The sequence below is a fragment of the Ursus americanus genome, chromosome 8, assembly GCF_024610735.1.
Source record: "Ursus americanus isolate L20-20 chromosome 8, mUrsAme1.1.p, whole genome shotgun sequence".
Taxonomy (NCBI): Eukaryota; Metazoa; Chordata; class Mammalia; order Carnivora; family Ursidae; genus Ursus; species Ursus americanus.
The window spans coordinates 81,354,634-81,372,428 of NC_142134.1; the positions used below are offsets into that span (position 1 = coordinate 81,354,634).

Here is a 17,795-nt window from a genome sequence, read left to right on the forward strand (position 1 = left end):
ACTGCTTTTTAATATGCAAGCGTCTCTGAATTGAAAAGGAGAAAAAGCTCTCACTTGACTCATCTTCCCAGAGCTGCGCTCCTCCCTCACCAGCTTCTCCAAGGCTTACCCATGCTGGGGTCCCCACGACCCATCTCCTGCCCTCACCCGCCTTCTCCAAACTGGCCTCTAGCCCCTCCTGCCTGCAAGCCGTCCCACCTGGCTACCAACAGCCCCACGGAGCTGCGTCCACAGACACTTTTCAACCTTCCTCCCTGACTTCTCAGCAAACTCCACACACCACGCCTCCGCCTCCCGGAGCCTCAGTGGGTGGGGGTCCCGAGTGTGGGGGTCCCACGCTCTCTGCCCCAAGCGACCAGACTCAAGGCAGGGGTCCCCACATGCTGATCTCCCACCCGTCCTCTCCTGAAGGTTCAGGGGCACCTCAGACTCAACAGTCACAACAAACTCTTCCCCAAAGCTGCCTCTCTCTCAGCGACAGGCCCGCCACCTCCCAGACACATGGGCAGGGGCCGACACAAGCAGGGGCTCCCAGAGAGACTCCCCAAATCCTAACCAGGACGTGCAGACATTCACAAAGAGGCGGCCCCAAGAAAAGGCTATCATGAACAAGGAACGCTCATGCGAACAGAGTCCACAAGACCCCAGACCACACGGGGCGGCCTCCGGGGTAGACGGAGCAGGAGACGGGAAGGGTGCAGAAGCGCTAAGCCACCAAGGCGGTCTGCCCGGAGCTGCCGAGGTGAGACGTGCGGATGGAGGGGAAGAAAACACGTGGATAATTCAGTGACAATCTCACTGCTCATCTGTCACTACCTCCCCCACAGAAGGCAGCCAGAAACGGTCCCCAAATCTGTAGGATGCATTCGGGTCGTATGACTTAAATTACACCACATCTGGGACACACACCAGTCTCTTTGAAGAACCTGGAGGCAGCCGGGACAGAAGCCGGACGGAAGCACTTGGTGGGATATCTGGCCTTGTTTGATGTTAGAAAAAAGTGGAAAAGGAGGATTGAGAGAAAGAAACTGGAAGAAAGAGCAGAGGGGTCCTGCAGCCACTAGAGCAAAGGGGACACTCCCCAGCCCTACCCCTGTGCTCAGGGGACAGGCCACTTGCTCAAGCCCCACGGACAAAGAAAAACACAGCAGTTTCATTACAAGCCCCAAACCACGGTCATGCCGAATCTCAGGGAGTAGTTTGCAACCAGCCTGCTTCTGCAGGAGCAATGAGTTACCACAGCCCCAGTAACACAGCTCCAGTGATGGTAGGCGTGGAGAGGATGGATGGGGGATGGATGGATGGGGGAGAGTTGGGGGATGGATGGATGGATGGATGGGGGATGGATGGATGGGGGATGGATGGATGGGGGATGGATGAGCTGGGGGATGGATGGATGGGGGACGGATGGATGGGTGGATGGGGGAGAGTTGGGGGATGGATGGATGGATGGATGGATGGGGGATGGATGGATGGGGGATGGATGGATGGGGGACAGATGGATGGGTGGATGAGTGAGGGATGGACAGATGAGTGGGGGGGTTGAATGGATAGATTAACTGAATTCATTAGTGATAGTCAATGTTTGCACAATAAAACCTGGTTGGTGGGTTCGTCCAAAAACTAATGGTCCCTTTCCCCAAACTACAGAAAAACAAGAATCTTTAAAAACAAAGAGCTCGCCAAATGCTGAACAGGGTAAGTGTAAAAAGTCCCATCAAACTTTTAGAGAGAGGAGACAGGTCTTGTACAAAGGAACAGAATTTGCCCGAGAACACGTGAGAACAGCAGGGCCCAGCCTGGGAGGCTCTGCAGCTCCCACCTGATGGTGAAGAACAAGCACTTGAGGGTGAGCAGATGGCAAACAGGTGCAGGGGGCGGCAGACAGGTGTGGCAGACAGGTGCAGGGCCCCCCCCTCCCCCCCCCCGCGGTCCCAGCAGGGTTCCAGTGGCCACGCCCACAGGGCCCCGCAGCCCGCCTGCGCTCCCCGGGGCAGCTGGTCCCTCTGGTACTGGCGCGAGTCAGCGATGATGTTAATCCCACACCCCCAAGACTTCAAACCCGTGGCAGCTCCAAAAGGTAAGTGGGGCCCAAGTAGCGTGTCTGTCTCAGCACGTTAGCATGCCGGTCATCGGAGAGCAAGGGAGGCATGGAAGTGAGGCATTCGCTCTGTGTCTGAGTCTGTCCCGTGGCCACTACTGTCACAATGAGCTGGACACCCCTGATCTGGAGGCCGTCCCCCTGCTACCGTTTGTCTGGTCCACGCATGATGCAAGCTCTAGCCGGTGTGGGGCTACTTGGAGGGGCGGGCACAGACCGCACTCGTCCAAACCAGCCAGACAGGTAGGTGAGCGGCGGGCGATGCTCCCAGAACAGCCCTCTGGGATCTGTGGCGTGTCCTGAACATGAAGACTCCGATAAACACTGACAATGCGTAAACAAGCCCCAGACATCCTAGAAGGGTGAGCTGAAGCCTCAAATAGACCAGGCAAAGAAAATTTCCCATGCTCTCCATAAAAGACTTCTTGGACTTTGGGACCAAAGAAGGAAATTCTTTTAAAAGGACTGCTGGACGGGCAGCACCTGCGTGTGTAGAATTTTACACTCTTCCCCTAAATACCAGAGGCACTAAAACAGCTCTGCTAACACAAAAGAGTGAGCTGATGTGTGTCCACATCCATTTCACAAACACTTAGGAGCACCTTCTCTGTGCAGGCACTGTTCTAGAAAGAGGGAACAGAGACAACAGGGCCCACCCAGGGGAGCCCGTCCAGGGGAGCCCACCCAGGGGAGCCTGTCCAAGGGAGCCCATCCTGGGGGAGCCTGTACTGGGGGAGCCCATCCAGGGGAGCCCATCCTGGGGAGCCCGTACTGGGGGAGTCTGCCTTCTGGCCGCCCAGCAGGAGCTAAGACAGAGTCCAGCAGTCTGTTCCAGTCAGGGCTCTTGGACTGTGGAACTGGACCTTAAAGGACCAGACTGCCATTTCTGTGACCTTGGTCAAGTGACAACCTTGCTCATGTGTACGGCAGAGACGCCAGAGCCACTGGCTGAGGCTGCGTCTGACGAACTCATGCACGAGAAGGGGGCCTGCCCCGGCTTCCCCTTCCGCCCTTGCCAGCACTCCCGCGCCCGTCTGAGGAACCACAGGACCCGGGAGACCACACAGGACCCCACACGGTTCCCCAGGGCAAGAATGTGCTGGCTCTCACGCCTTGTCACCAGCACCAAGCTCACAGTGCCCTCCCCTTTGGAACACCCCTTCCCAGACCACCCCCTGTCCACAGGGCCCATCACAGGCCCAGGTCCATCCACTCGCTCCCCTCCCTGACCCACGCGTGACACGTGGCTATGCGGGCGGGATCTGTGTTCACACCGACGGGCCCCCTGGAGTGGAAGGCATTCAGTAAGCACCCGCGGAGCCACTAAATGTGGCAGAAACGGTCTTCGCTTTTTCTAAGTGTTAGTATTCAATCATTCTTGTTCATAGCATCTAAAATTTCGAAAAAGAGCAAACATGACTTTTGTAATGAGAAAAAAATAAAGGTTAACTGAAGCATGTGATGAGTTTTACGTGTCATTCTTCGTTGTATAAAAGCGACGGTGGACTTCTCTCTCCAGACCCACATCCATCCCGCCTACCACCGGCCCGGCAAGGACGCGATGGTGGAGACCCGTGCCCTGTGGTCTGCCCCCACCCCGCCAGCTCCCACGCAGGAGACTGTGCCGGAAGGGCAACGGGGCCAGGCAAGGGTGGGGTGCACCCCAGTGAGCAGAGCAAGTCACGGCGAGGGCTGCACGGGGGAGGAGCAGAGGCCATCGTGCCCCCCCCCCGCCTCCCATCAGTCAGCAAGAGCCTGAGCAATACCAACTCAGAAAAGAGGAAAGGGATGAAAGGAACCAAACATCAGGTTTCTGACGGGGCGCCTGGGTGGCTCAGTCGGTTAAGCGTCTGACTCTCGATCTCAGCTCAGGTCATGATCTCAGGGGCGTGAGTTCAAGCCCTGTGCTGGGTTCCACACTGGGCATGGAGCCTACTTGGAAAGGAAGGAAAGGGAGAAAGAAAGAAACAAAGGAAGAAAGAAAGAAACCTGACAGAAAGCCACTCTGGAATGTTTCTGAGTTCTCTGAGGTGAAGCTAGGATCCACCCCCATTCCCTCTTCCCAGACCCCATGGCCCCTCTACCCTAAACCCAACTCCTCCAACGAGGGTTGTCAGCCTAACTGCCCCGATCAGCAGGCAAAAGACGCAGCCTCTCACCCAGCCAAGTCCCAACGCAAAGGCAAGCAGGGCGGCCACAGGCTGGGCTGGGGTCGGGCAACCAGGACCACGTGCTGCCCCACGTGCTAGCGTCTCGCTCCTAATAACCAGGGCAGACGCGAGGAGAAGTCACTCCCAAAGAATTACAGAGAGACCGCTTTTGTCCTCGCATCCCGCTCACTCGCTCTGAGGGAAGGCAGCTGCCGGCAGCCCCGTGGCAACAATGTCTCTGGCCAACAGCCGGCAAGGTCGCGAGGCCTGCCAGCAGCCACGTTAGGTCTTCGGAGGCCACCGCCCCCGCGTGAGTGAGCCTGAAAGCAGACCCACCCCACGGCAGCCCGGCCAACACTTTGACCACAACCTTGGGTGAGACCTGGGACAGAGAACCCCACGGAGCCTCAGGTGCCTGACCCGGGAAACCGAGAGAGCACACACGTCGGTTGCTGTAAGGTGCCGTGTTCGGGGGACTCTTCACTAGGCAGCAGTCGGTGACCTGCACCCCACATAATGCACACTTGTTATCACGGCTGCTATAAACACAGACCACATGGCGCTAGATGCATTTCTAGGCAGCAATGCACGATTCACTTTCTCAGAGTGTCCCCCCAACTGGTCTGCGACAGGGGACTCAGGATATCCAACCGCACACGCCTGAGATACACGGACTACGGAGTGCAGCAGACTGGCCAAGAACAGGGACTGCACCGACGACTACCTAAGCACGGTGACCTCCCAGCTAACTGTGACGATCCCATTTCACCACCGAGGACACGAGGCCCAGGTGCGCTGCCCATGGTCACGGTCACGACCAAACACAGACACAGTGGACAAATCCCAGTCTAGGCCATCAGCACACGAGGAGCTGACCTCCTATGACATTTTGCTGCTACCACAATTATTTACCCGGCTCTCAAGAGCGTCCAGCTCAAGTCCTCGGTAGCTCCGTCTCCCAAATTTGAACACGAATCTAAGCTTAGGGAGCAGGTCAGCAGCCACTGAAATCATTAGTGCGCGTGGCTGTTGACCACCTCGTAAAAGGCTGAACACAAGACAGCGACACGTACAATGTGCCAGGTCAGCACTGACGATGATGCAGACAGTTTGCACGGGGCTCTTCTTAATGCCAGTTCCTGAGGTTTAACGCTTCGGACTCCAAAGAAACCAAGAGCTCAGGCCGCAGGGCGCATCTCGGACTCGGTACTAATGGCGTGTCCCCATCTGCCCTCCTGGCCGGGCTCCAGGCTCAGGCTGGGTCAAGAAGCGCCAGCCCCTCAGGAAGCAGCCACGATCCACAGGGAAGCCAAGTACGCACCCCAACAGGAAAGGTGCTCTTGGAACCAGGAAGGACAGCAATTAGAAGTAATGAGGAAAGAGGAGAAAAACAAGAAAAAGAGAGCAGAGATTAAAGACTGGCAACTTGAAGAAGGTTTCACCTCTTCCAACACATCAGAAAAATGAACGTACAGAGAGTGCCCCCAGTCCAATAAAGTGAAAAGGAAACGGAATTCTGAAAATACTACTAGGAGCTGAAGAAACAGTTATGCTAATGTCATCCTCACCACTACAGAAAGCTTGAAACACGAGCTCTAAACTTACCTAGCTTCCACCTTCAGGAGAACATGACACCAGTGCATTTTCATGGCACTGAGATGTTGGGGGGTGGTGTGCGGCTGAGTGCCCCTCGGCTTCCTCCCAGCCTCCCCTCGGCCTCCCTGCCTCCCCAGCCCCAGTCACAGCTCAGCAGCAGAGGGACACCCGCCATGGCTGCAAGTGCCCGAGGCCCTCCAGACACAAAGGCCTGTGGGAAGGGGCTAGCGCCCAGAGGCACGGGTATGCCGCTCCCGGTGTCCCTCTAACCCAGCACTAGCCCTTCCTCGAGCATGTGAAGAACAAGGTCTAGATTTGGCACAAAGACTATCATTTAAATTACAAAGGTCCATTTTACTGGTTCACAAAGTATTCATGTATCTTTCTGAGTGATTCGAATTCTTTGGGATACAAAGTTTACATCAAACAATATCTGTAGGCTAACCAATTAAGAGAAGTGGTACGCTCTCTCACCGCAAAGAAATTAAGAAAAATGCAAGACCTGCGATGATCAGGAAAGTGCACTTTATTTATTTTTAAAGATATTATTTCTTTATTTGTCAGAGGGAGAGACAGTCAGCGAGACAGGGAACACAAGCAGGGGGAGTGGGAGAGGAAGAAGCTGGCTCCCAGCGGAGGAGCCTGATGCGGGGCTCGATCCCAGGACCCTGGGCTCACGCCCCGAGCCGAAGGCAGACGCTCAACAACTGAGCCACCGAGGCGCCCCAGGAAAGTGCACTCTTTAATACTGGCTGCACACAGGATGGGACAAGCACCTGCAGCCTTGGGCGACACAAAGACACACATGCTGGGACCCAGCATCCACACGCACACACGGGGGCCGGCCACTGGCCTGACCGGTGGGCTTCCTCCCGTCATTTTGCATCACTCTCCATGGCGCTGGGCTGAACAAAGACACTGAGGTGGGTGCATTTCGATGTAACTTCTTTTATTTACATTATATCAAGAAGGTTTTCTACAAAGAACGAATGTAGGAAAACTCTCAGTTAAGGAAAGCTGCAGGTCAGCAGAAGGAAGGCAGCCAGAAGGCCGGGTGGGAGCTGGCAGTGGGGATCGCAGCAAAGGTCAGGGCAGCGGGGAGGTGGCCGGCGGCCCGCCAGCACCCTGCAGCAGCCGGCCTCCTGTGCGGCCTCCTGGGCAGCGCTGAGCCCTGCTCCCGCTCCTCAGAGCCTCCGGCACTCCCCGACGCCACCCTGCCCACCTACGCCTGCCCTCCCCCTCCCTCAGCCTCAGCTCCAGCCCAACACTCCCCCCTTCTCTCCCAGCCGGCCTGCCGAGGCCTGCCCGAGCCTCCACGTCCACCCCAGGCGGTCCTGTCCTCAGCGCCCCGCGGCTTCCCTGCAGCTCCTGCATCCGTGGGCTCACGCATTCACTCAGCGGCTGTGGAGCGGCTTTGACAGCAGCACCAGATAGACAATTCTGAACAGTGACCAGTGATGGCCCCTGGGGACAGCACAGCTCATCAAGCCAAGACCACCACCCACGGAAGGTCAGGGGGACACACGGGAGGGCACACAGCCCTGACTCCTGTCGAGAAATCACTCTTCCGCTAACGTCCCCATCCCTCCGCTGCTCCTTGGCTCAGCTCAGAGCCCACTAACTCCTCCAATCCCCACCAACCCCCCCACTACCCTGCAGACCAGGGTGCCCCACACTCTAGCCATGTCTGCTGTCAGCCCAGGCTCGGCACCACACCACCTTCCATGCCTTTCTGAGGAGCTCAGACAAGGGCCCGAAGCCGCAGCTTGCTCCCACCCAGCCCCCACCACCAGGACTGAGCCAAGGGGGCTCGAAGGGCTGGTGCCGACCCCCTCCAGCCGCCAGCTCACAGCTTGCTCTGTAGCTGATAGAACTGTGCAGCTATTTTTGATTCCAGAAGCGAATCTAGCTCAAGAATTTTGAGGTACTGGAGGTTAAACCATCTCCATTTCCCCCTGTTACTATCTGACTACCCCTTCTTCCCTCTACTTGGTATTTATTCCTGTCTGTGGTGGTTCGACCTGGACACCGTGGAACCACAGAGCTGTCGGGCTAGTGAGTAAACAGGACACCCGGTCAAATTAGAACCTCAGGTAAAAGGCGGATAACTTTTAGTCTAAGTATGACCTGAATACCGCTCAGTATGTTTCGTCTGGTAAACGTAACAGAAGGGACAGAGGCGGCTGCAGCGCTCACGGTCCCTGACTCAGTACCCCTCAGCTCCTCCTCGCTGGCGCCCAGCTGGCTCCCCCCCCCCCAACTGGAATGTCCCCTCCGCCTCACCCACGCCACCCCTGGCCCCTCACAGCAGCTTCCCGAGGCAACATGGACAGTGGCAGCCCAAGGACAGGAGGGGACAGGCCAAGCCCTGTGTCCCCCTGCCCTGCCTGACCCCCACCTCACTCAATCCCCTGCCCACACCTGCCTCCCTGCCTCACCCCCGAACACCTAGGAAAAATAGAACAACTTTCCTCATCAACAAAGGGCCTTATCTCGGGCCTCCCACAATACATTCTCCTACCCACATACAAATCTGGTCATTCCCTACAGGATTCAAAAGGACCAGGCAGAGGAATGTTGCACTGTCCCTTGTGTGGTTCTTTCATTAGGGCTGAAAGAAATCTTTCTTTCCCAAGTCCCGGGCCCACTTCAGCGTGGTGCTTGTGAGGGAGAAGCCACGAGCGTCAGTCCCGCCCACGGGGAGGCCCAGGGCAGACCCCGTGTGGAAGCACCAAAGGAGGCGTGGCCAGAGTTGGTGGCATGGGCAGGAGGCCCCAAGCTCTGGTGACCCCACGTGGCTCCATCCCTCCCAGGTGTATTGTGGGCTGCATGGTGGCCCCAAAAACATCAGGCCCTAATCTGCAGAACCTGGAAATGTGACCTTTGGAAACAGGGTCTTTGCCAATGGACTTAAGTGAAGGACTGTGCGACGGGAGATGGTCCTGATGGTCTGAGCGGGCCCCAGGCGCCATTCCAAGTGTCCTTAGGAGAGGGAGGCGGAGGGGAGACCCAGCGCAGGCCCGGGACAGGTCACGTGAACATGGAGGCAGCGACGGGCCGGGGTGGTATCCCCAGAGGCTGGAAGAAGCAGGACGGACCCTTCCTGAGAGAGTGTTGGAGGGAGCGCAGCCCTGCCCACACCTCAACTTGGACTTCTGGCCTTCAGGACTGCGAGGGAATACATTTCTGCGACTTGAAGCTCCCCCGGTCTGTGGTGCTTTGTGACAAGGGCCGCAGGGAACTAACACGGGTGGGCCCAGGGACCCCTCCTCCTCCTCCTCCTGGGGCCCAACCACCCCCGCTGCACAGGGAGGAAGGGAGGCTGCTAAGAGCTGGCCTCCCGGCTGGACTCCAGGCAACTAGAGACATGGGGCTCTGGGAGCGGGGTGGCCTGGGCACCTCGCCCTGCCCCAGGACCTCCTGGGGAAAACGCGTCCTGGGCCTGGCGACTCTGGACTGCACTTGAGAGGAGCCACGGAGAACACAGCCGGCCCCATGGCGAGGGCCTGATGAAGAAGGCTCCACAGGGGCTCCTGGGGCTCAGCCGGTGAAGCGGCTACCTTCGGCTCAGGCCCTGCTCTCCAGGTCCTGGGATCAGCCTGCTCCCTGCTCGGCAGCGAGTCTGCCTCTCTCTCGCTCTGTTCTTCCCCCTTCTCGTGCTCGCTCTTGCTCTCGCAAACAGATAAATAAAAAATCTTAAAAAAAAAAAAAAGAGTATTCCAAATATGATTCATGCCCCACCCCCAAGCTGCTTTGGAAAACTTTGTGCTTATTGTTAATTAAAAAGTCTTCCATTTGAGGGATATTTAAACAGTAAAAACTGTAAATGGACAAAACATTCACATTCACAAGCAGAAACTATCAGACGGAATAAATGAGCAGGACTCAACCATATGCTTTGTAAGAAGCTGACTCTGAATCTAAGAACACACACGGCTCAGTGTAAAAGAACAGAGAGCTGTGCCACGGAAACAGTGAACGGGAGAGCGCTGGAAGGGCAACGGCTTAGTGCCGGACTTCAAAGGCGCCTGGGTGGCTCAGCTGGTTAAGCATCTGCCTCTTGATTTTGGCTCAGGTCACAATCTCAGGGAGGTGAGACGGGGCTCATGCTGAGCGTGGAGACTGCTTGAGATTCTCTCTCTCCCTCTGCCCCTCCCTCCTTCTCTAAAACACCTATATATCAGACTTCAAGACCAAAGCCCCCTCATCAGCAGGCCCACCACCACAAATGTGTGCCAACTTAACAGAGATTCGAACCCGCGCACCCAACCTGAAAGAACTAAAGGTAGAAACAGACAAATCCAGCGTGTTGGAGATTTAAAACCTTTCTCGGCAACTGTTAGAATAACCGAAATCCCTACCCCCCAAACAGCAGAAAGAATACAGGACATGCGAACACTATACAGTGCTTCTTCCATGTGTCAGGCATAATTTTAGGTGTTTGAAATTAGCCATGAATAATAATGAGGGAAAAAACCCTGGTATCATGGAGGATACAGTCTCATGAAAAATTGAGGGAAAAAGGAAAATAAGACAACAAACTCGAAGTATGTTTATTATCTCCTAAAAAATAAGGTCTTGCATCTCTAAATGAAGAACAAGATGATATTTTTTAAAAAGAGAAGGGAAATCTGAGGACAGGTGGGTGGCGCAGTCGGTTAGGCGTCCAACTTTTGGTTCCAGCTCAGGTCATGATCTCAGGGCCATGAGATCGAGCCCCACATTGGGCTCTCCACTCAGTGCAGTCTACTGAAGACTCTCTCCCCCTCCCCCCTGCCCCTCCTTCCCACACACGCTCTCTCATTCTCTCTCAAATAAATAAATCTTTTTTAAAAAAGGAAAATCAAAAAAGAACTCTTGCAAACTGAAAAGCATAACAAATGAAGTAACTACAGGAAGAGCTGGAAGACCATGGAAAGCTCGGCCCAAGAGCTGAGCAAACATGTCTGAGGTCAACAAGTGATCAAGGGATTAGCGGGGCCGCCAGGAGATCCAAACGCCAAATGAAAGGGATTCCAGAAAGAAAGAGCACAAGACTGGAAGCAAGAAATTCTCTCGGGAGTGATACAGAATGTCAGTGCTCAGGCTGATGGGCCCCAGCACGCGCCCGGCACAGCAATGAAAGCACGCCCCGTCACGGGCTACCTCAGAGCACAGGGCAACGAGGGACGCTCCCATGAGCTTCTGCGCCACATCACAGACAGAGGACTGAAATCAGAACGGCACCCACGCTAGAAACCAAGGCAGCGAAGCAACATCTTCAAAATCCTGAGAAAATACTTGTCAGTATTTCGATATTCTATACCCAGCTAAACTAAAAGTAACTGAGGAGTAAAGATATTTTCAAAATCAAAGACAAAAGTAATGTCAACATTGGGATGCCTGCGTGGCTATGTCAGTTAAGCATCCAGCTCTTGGTTTCGGCTCAAGTCATGGTCTAGGGGTCCTGGGCTCGAGCCCCGTGTCGGACTCCGTGCTCAGCAGGGAGTCTGCTTGAGACTCTCTCCCTCTGCCCCTTCCCCCCTCAATAAATAAAATCTTTCTTAAAAAGCTATACTACGTAATGCTTCTTAGCCATCCAGAGTCCAACCTTCAACAAAACAAGGAGCGAGCCCAGGCAGAGAAGAGAGGGGTCCAGAAAGCAGGGACCAATGTGGAGGGAGAGCAGCCCAGGGAACCCCGCACAGCAGCTGGGCACGGGCCTCCCCAGGACCAGGCCAGCCTGGGGCAGGACGCAGGACTCGGGGAGAAAACCCCCCAACAACAAGCACAGCCACCACAGGGCTGCAGCGGGACACATGCTGGCTGCGAGGCAAGAGAGTCCTTTTCCAGGCGGGTGACAGGGCCGGATGGGAAAGCAGCTATGCACGAGTGTCCTCACGGGTCAGCAACAGACAACACCCAGCGTCAGAAAGGTAAGCCATGACTACAGGCCCCACCAAAACACGGGACCGCAGCAGGAAATGGAGAGGAAGGGGGGGTAGGGCAGTGGGGACAGCGGAAGCTTCTGCACCTGAGAGAAATCGAGAGCGAACGTCCACAGCACACACATGAAAACAGCAGCCTAACAGCAGTGCACACCAGGGGCCCGGAAAGCGGAGCACGCGTGCCTCTGGGAGATGCGGGGAAGCAGACAAGACCAGGACTACCGCCTGGTTTTCTCATCGTAGGCTGGCTCGTCGCCCAGTGTCCCGGAAGGATGACTAGGGCCACTGGTAAGGGACAACAGTAAAATGTAGAACAAGATAAGGAGCATGGGGTGTGTGCCCCTGGTGTCTGTGTGTGTAGGTGTGCATGTCTATGTGAGTGTGCGTGTGTCTGTATCTGTGGGGGTGTGACTGTGTGCACATGGCCACCTATAAATGACTGTGTGAACAAGAAAAGAGATGGGGAAGGATATACATCAGGGATCACCGTGATTACAGGGCTGGGGACAGCAAAGCCATTGGACGGAAGATGGAAGGAAAGCAGAAAGGACAAACTACACGTGTTTTGGGGGCGGCTCGGACGCCAGAGCTCTGCCTGGAGCAGAAGCACGAATCGATCTGGTGAACGTCGAGAGGGCGACCCCCCAACAATCATGGGAAACTTGTATCTACAGTAAAATCGCGTGTGCGTGCATACAGAGTGCACTTCTAAAGTTTTTACCAGATGGGCAAGGGAGCTGGGGACCACCCCCCCAAAAAAGGTAAAAACGAGTCCTCTACCAGCTTTGAACCCCGAGCAAGGCTTATCTGCTTTCCCGAGCCACCGAGGAAGGTATAGGAGATGGCCGCTCCTTGGCGTGGAGAGGGAAGAGCCAGTCCTCCCAAAACTGGGGTCAGGAGCATGGACGTCAGCTAGAGAGTGGTCCCCTGAGACTAGCTCCTAGCTCCCCGGACCGTGAATGTCACCGGATAGGCACCAGGGACTTGGAGGTATGATTACATTTGGGGGCCCCGCGACGGGAGAGGCCCCCAGGTCTGAGTGCCATCGCGGGGGTCCTTGCGGGAAGGAGGCCGAAGGAGCCGGGGAGGCGGCCCGCGGCGGCAGGGGGGCAGCCAGCAGGGCTGGGGAAGGGGCTCTCCCCTGCACAGGCGCCCCGTCGCTTTCAGCCCGGTGACACGTGGGACTTCTGGCCTCCAGGACACAAGGGAACGCGGCGCTGCAGCTTCAGCCACTACGTGTGCGGGGGCTGTGAGAGCGGCCACGGGAAACTCTTCCAAGTGCCCACTAGAAAGTAAAACGTTTCAAGGAATCCCACGCGAGTCAAAGAAAGCGTGCCGTGTAAGATACACACAGCGGTCCCTGCCGCACCGCCAGCGCCCAGCGCGGGAAGCCGCACGCGGGCCTGCCCTGCCTCCTGACTGCTTCTCGGCCGCCTCGGGGACAGACAACAGTTTCAGCAGAAAAACAGCTCACCCTCACCTTCCGCGGGACCTCCCCTGGAAGCAGCCAGCGTGTCCATCCCTCCTGTCCTCCTGCAGCCTCTCCCGCAGCCCCTCCGCTCCTCCCCTTCCTGGCCACTGGCCCCCGCCCTCAGCCACCCTCGTTCTGGAAAGAGGGGAGGAGGAGACCTGCCCTGGACTCCGGGGCCACCAGCCCACAGCCGCCCTCCTCTCTGCCACGCAGGCCAGCTCAGTGCCTCCCTCCTCGCCGCAACCCGCCCCACAACTGTGCCACCACGGTCGCTCCACACGTCCAGCCCAAGTCCATGGCCTTCCCTCCAGTCACTGTGGCCTCCTCTGCCCCGCCCATCGCAGTGGTCCCAGCGGTGTCCCTCGTGGCCACCAGTGTTCCAGAATTGTGGGGTGTAGGCGGAGAGCAGCCCTGGAATTATGGGGTATAGACAGAGGTCCCAGACCCTTGTGCCATGTCTGGTCCTCAAACCCACCGGGTGAGGTGGCATTTTTATGAAACTGCACACGGAGACGATTATGTCTCTAGTAAAACCGTGACCACATTCTCCTACTCCTCGCCTCCCGCCCCCTGCATGTTCTAGACTCCAGGACCCCTCCCCGTGCCTCACCCCGGGCCACGCCCCTCCTCTCTGGAGTACACCCTCCTGCAGGACCCCTGGCCTCACACGGGTCCCCTCCCACAGCACACTGTGACCGCAGACTCACTGACTCTGGCCGTTCCCAGGGCCTCGGACATACCCCTCAGAACGCCGAGCGGCCCCCTGGCAGGCCCCATTCCCAAGCCGATGCGCCATGAGCGACTGAGGCACAGCTCAGGTGGCCACCTGCCCAAGGGCATATCCCAGCAGAGTGGCCAGGCAGGTGCCAGGACCTCTGTCCATACCCCATAACTCCAGGGCTGCTCTCCGCCTATACCCAAAATTCTGGAGCACTGTCTACACTCCACAACTCTGGGCCACTCTGTCTATATTCCACAACTCTGGGGCACTCTCCACACTCCAGAACTCTGGGCACTCTCTGTCTGTACCCCACAACTCTGGGACTCTGTTTACAACCCACAACTCTGGACCACTCTGTCTATACTCCACAACTCTGGGTGGCTCTATCTACCCCCAACTCTGGGGCTCTGTCTACACCCCAAACTTGGGAGTCGCTCTGTCCACGCCCCACAGCTCTGGGCTGCCCTGTCTATACCCCACAACTCTGAGCCACTCTACGCCCCACAACTCTGGGCTGCTCTACGCCCCACAACTCTAGGGCTCTGTTTACACCCCACAACTCTGGGCCACTCTATGCCCCACAACTCTGGGGCTCTGTTTACACCCCACAACTCTGGGCTGCCCTGTCTACGCCCCACAACTCTGGGCCACTCTACGCCCCACATCTCTGCGGCTCTATGCCCCACAACTTTGGGCCACTCTATGCCCCACAACTCTGGGGTTCTGTCTACACCCCACAACTCTGAGCCACTCTATGCCTCACAACTCTGGGCAGACCTGTCTACACCCTGCAATTCTGGGGCTGTCTATACTCTACAACTCTGGGGTTCTGTCGACACCCCACAACTCTAAGCCACTCTGTCTATGCCCCACAACTCTGGGGCTCTGTCTACACCCTGCAACTCTGGACCACTCTGTCTACACCCCACAACTTTGGGCCACTCTATGCCCCACAACTCTGGGGCTCTGACTATGCCCCACAACTCTAGGCCGCCCTGTCTACACCCCACAACTCCGGGCCGCTGTCAACACCCCACAACTCCGAGCCGCTCTGTATACACCCCAGGACCCCTGAGTTGGCAGCCCAGCCTGGACCGGGAAACCCGCACGGCGGCGGCACTGACGCTGGGCAGTTAACTGCCGGAGTTGGAGTCTCCGGAGACAGCTCTGCTCAAACAATGCGGCCGCCTGCCGGGGGCGGCCAGGAAACTCAAGACCCCGAGCAGACTCGGGCCCCGGGGCGCCCCGGCTCCGGCCCAGGTCCGGGCGAGCGCGGCGGGCACGGCAGGCCCGGGCTCTCGGCCCGTCCGCCGCCGCCCCCCGCCCCCGCCCCGGGCCCTCAGGTCCCGCCAAGGAGCGGCCGGCCCCACGGCGACCCCACAAGCCAGGCCCCGGGCGGGGTCCGCGCGCGCCGGGCCCACGACAAGTCCCCGGCGGAGGGCCCAGGAACAAAAGGAGAGCGGCCGGCTGCCGGGCGGCCCGGTGGCGCCGGGGGCCCGGACTAGCCAGACGCCGGCCGGACGCCCCCAGACCCACTCGGCCGCGCTGGGCGGGGCCGGCGGCCGGGCCGCGGAGGGCGCGAGCGCGCGCCCAGAGAAGAAAGAAACGGAGGCGGGGCGGCCCTGCGCCCGGCCCGCAACCTACCGGCCACTCGCTCCGCCGGCCGCGATCCGCTCCGCCCGCGCGCGCAACGGTCGCTCAGCTGCCGCCGCCCGCCCGGGGGGCGGGGCCCTGGGGGGCGGGAGCCGACGGGGCGGGGCCGACGGGGAAGGCGGAGCCAGGAGGGGCAGGACCTGGGGGCGGAGAGAAGGCGTGGTTTCTAGAGACGTGGGCGGGTCTCAGGACTGAACAGGAGTTCTCGGTCTGTGGGGCGGGGCCTCGGTGGCGGGGCGGAGCCTACTGGGTGGGCGGGCCTACGGGGGCGGGGCCTACAAGGGCGAGAAACTGGGCACGCGGCTGGGCTTCCAAGGGAAGAGGGCAGAAAGAAATGAGGGCGGGACCTTACCCGGGGGCGGGGCCAGCGAGGCGGCCATGAAGCGGCGGAGGCCTCCCAGACCCTGGACGGAACTTCCGCTGCCGGAGCTGAGGCGGTGGTTCACCCCGGCGGCGGAATCCTTCCAGTTTCCCCGCTCGGGTCCTCTCCTTTCTCCCGGCCCCGATCCCGTCGCACCGGTGCCTGGGTCCCCTTCCGTACCCTCGGCCCCTCCTGCACCCCCGCCCCGGGTCCCTCCCGACACCCCCTCGCACCCGGGTCTTCTCCCGTCTCCCCGGCGCCGGGTCCCTCCCCAGCCCGGTCCCCTCCTGCTCCCTCGCCCCGGGTCCCGTCCCGTCTTCCCGACGGGGATTCGCCTCCAGCCCTGGTCCCCTAGAATGTGAGAGAACACTTGCTCTGCGCCCCAGCCAGGCGCCCAGCATCAGGGATCCCACACCCTCTGAAGACCTTGATGTGCTTCTAGACCACAGCCACCCAGAGATCGTTTTATTTTTAAGGGAGGAGAGCAGAGGAGCAGTGTGGTGTCCCCCGCGGAGCACAGTCATCCTCTAGTCCTCCCAACAGGGGTTCGACCCAGGTGGCTTCTCCCTGCTGTGCTGGCGTTCCCCTCCCCTTCTGCCTGGACCCCACCGGAGACCCGTTGTCTTTGTCCTCAGCAATCACTATTTCTTTGGAAATAACTTTCCCTGGAGTCATAGTGACCAGCCAGAGTGGTTGGGGGAAACAGTGCCCTGGGCATTTGCTCTGTGGTCCAAGTGCGGAAATAAATCAAGCCCAGGACTCCTGACTGCTTGGGCCCTGACCTCTGGTGCCGCAGCCCACCCCCAAACCTGGCCGGAGCCGCTTGCGCTTGGGCTCATCATGACAGATAAACCAGCGTCACACTGCCAGCAATGCCCCACCTGAATGGAAAAACCAGAGAACTAAGTTATGTTTCCTCCCAGAACCATAGCAAGGGTGATTCTTTGCCTACACCATGTCGTCCACGTGCGTCTTCCCCTCACTGCAGGTGAGATACGGGCCAAGCATGGTACCATGTGGGCCTCACACTGTAGATGCTGGGAGCAATCAGCGGGGGGCCGGCCACGGGGAGCTCGAAGGCCAGGGGCGCCCTGGGGGCCGATCGTCTCCACAGCAGCACTGCTGTGGTGCCCAGTACTGAACGTGCACCCAGAAATCCATACGTTGAGGCCTAAACCCCAATACGAGGGTGTTAGGAGGTGGGGCCTTGGGGAGGTGATCGGGTCATAAGGGTGGAGCCCCCATGGGTGGGATTAGTGCCTTATAAAAGAGGCCCAGAGAGCTCTCTTGTCCCTTCCACCGTGTCCATGAACCAGCAAGCTCTCACCAGACACCGAAGCTGCTGATGGCTTGACCTTGGACTTCCAGCCTCCAGAACTCTGTTGTTGTTAAGCCCCCCAGTCCAGTATTTTTGGTATAGCAACCCAAATGGACTGAGACAAGCACCCAAGCCCACCCTGCTGTCCAAGGGCCAGGGGCCGGAGAGCTCGGGAGCAGTGTCCTGCCCAGTCGGAGGCCAGGGCCCCTTTCTGAGAAGATCATGTGTCCCACCTGCCTGTTGCAGCAGCCTGCTAAGCCAGGGGCTTTTCTCATCCTCTTGTTTCCTCCCCCCGCACCTGCCCCGGGAAGGAGGGGCTTCCCCTTCCTGCTTGCCTTTGACTCCTCCCTCTTCTCTGCCTTCTTTCTCCCTCAAACCTGTCCCTCACTGCCTGCCCCCTTCCCCAGCTTCACGCCCTGGGGGCGGGTGCAGCCCCTCGCCTGTCTTCTTCCTCTTCCCAACTGATCACCTGCTTTGTTTGGCTTCAAAAATACTCC

General features: G+C 58.3%; 1 protein-coding gene across 2 annotated transcripts in view; it reads right to left on the reverse strand.

Moving 5' to 3' along the window:
* RGS12 (regulator of G protein signaling 12) overlaps window positions 1-15,716 on the reverse strand; it is a 109,736-nt gene extending 94,020 nt beyond the window's left edge. For both annotated transcript variants that reach the window (XM_045770855.2, XM_087864325.1), the window contains exon 1: window positions 15,611-15,716. The gene's annotated coding sequence lies outside the window, so the exon portion shown is untranslated. The remainder of the gene's footprint in view (window positions 1-15,610) is intronic.
* Between the last annotated feature and the right edge of the window lie 2,079 nt (window positions 15,717-17,795).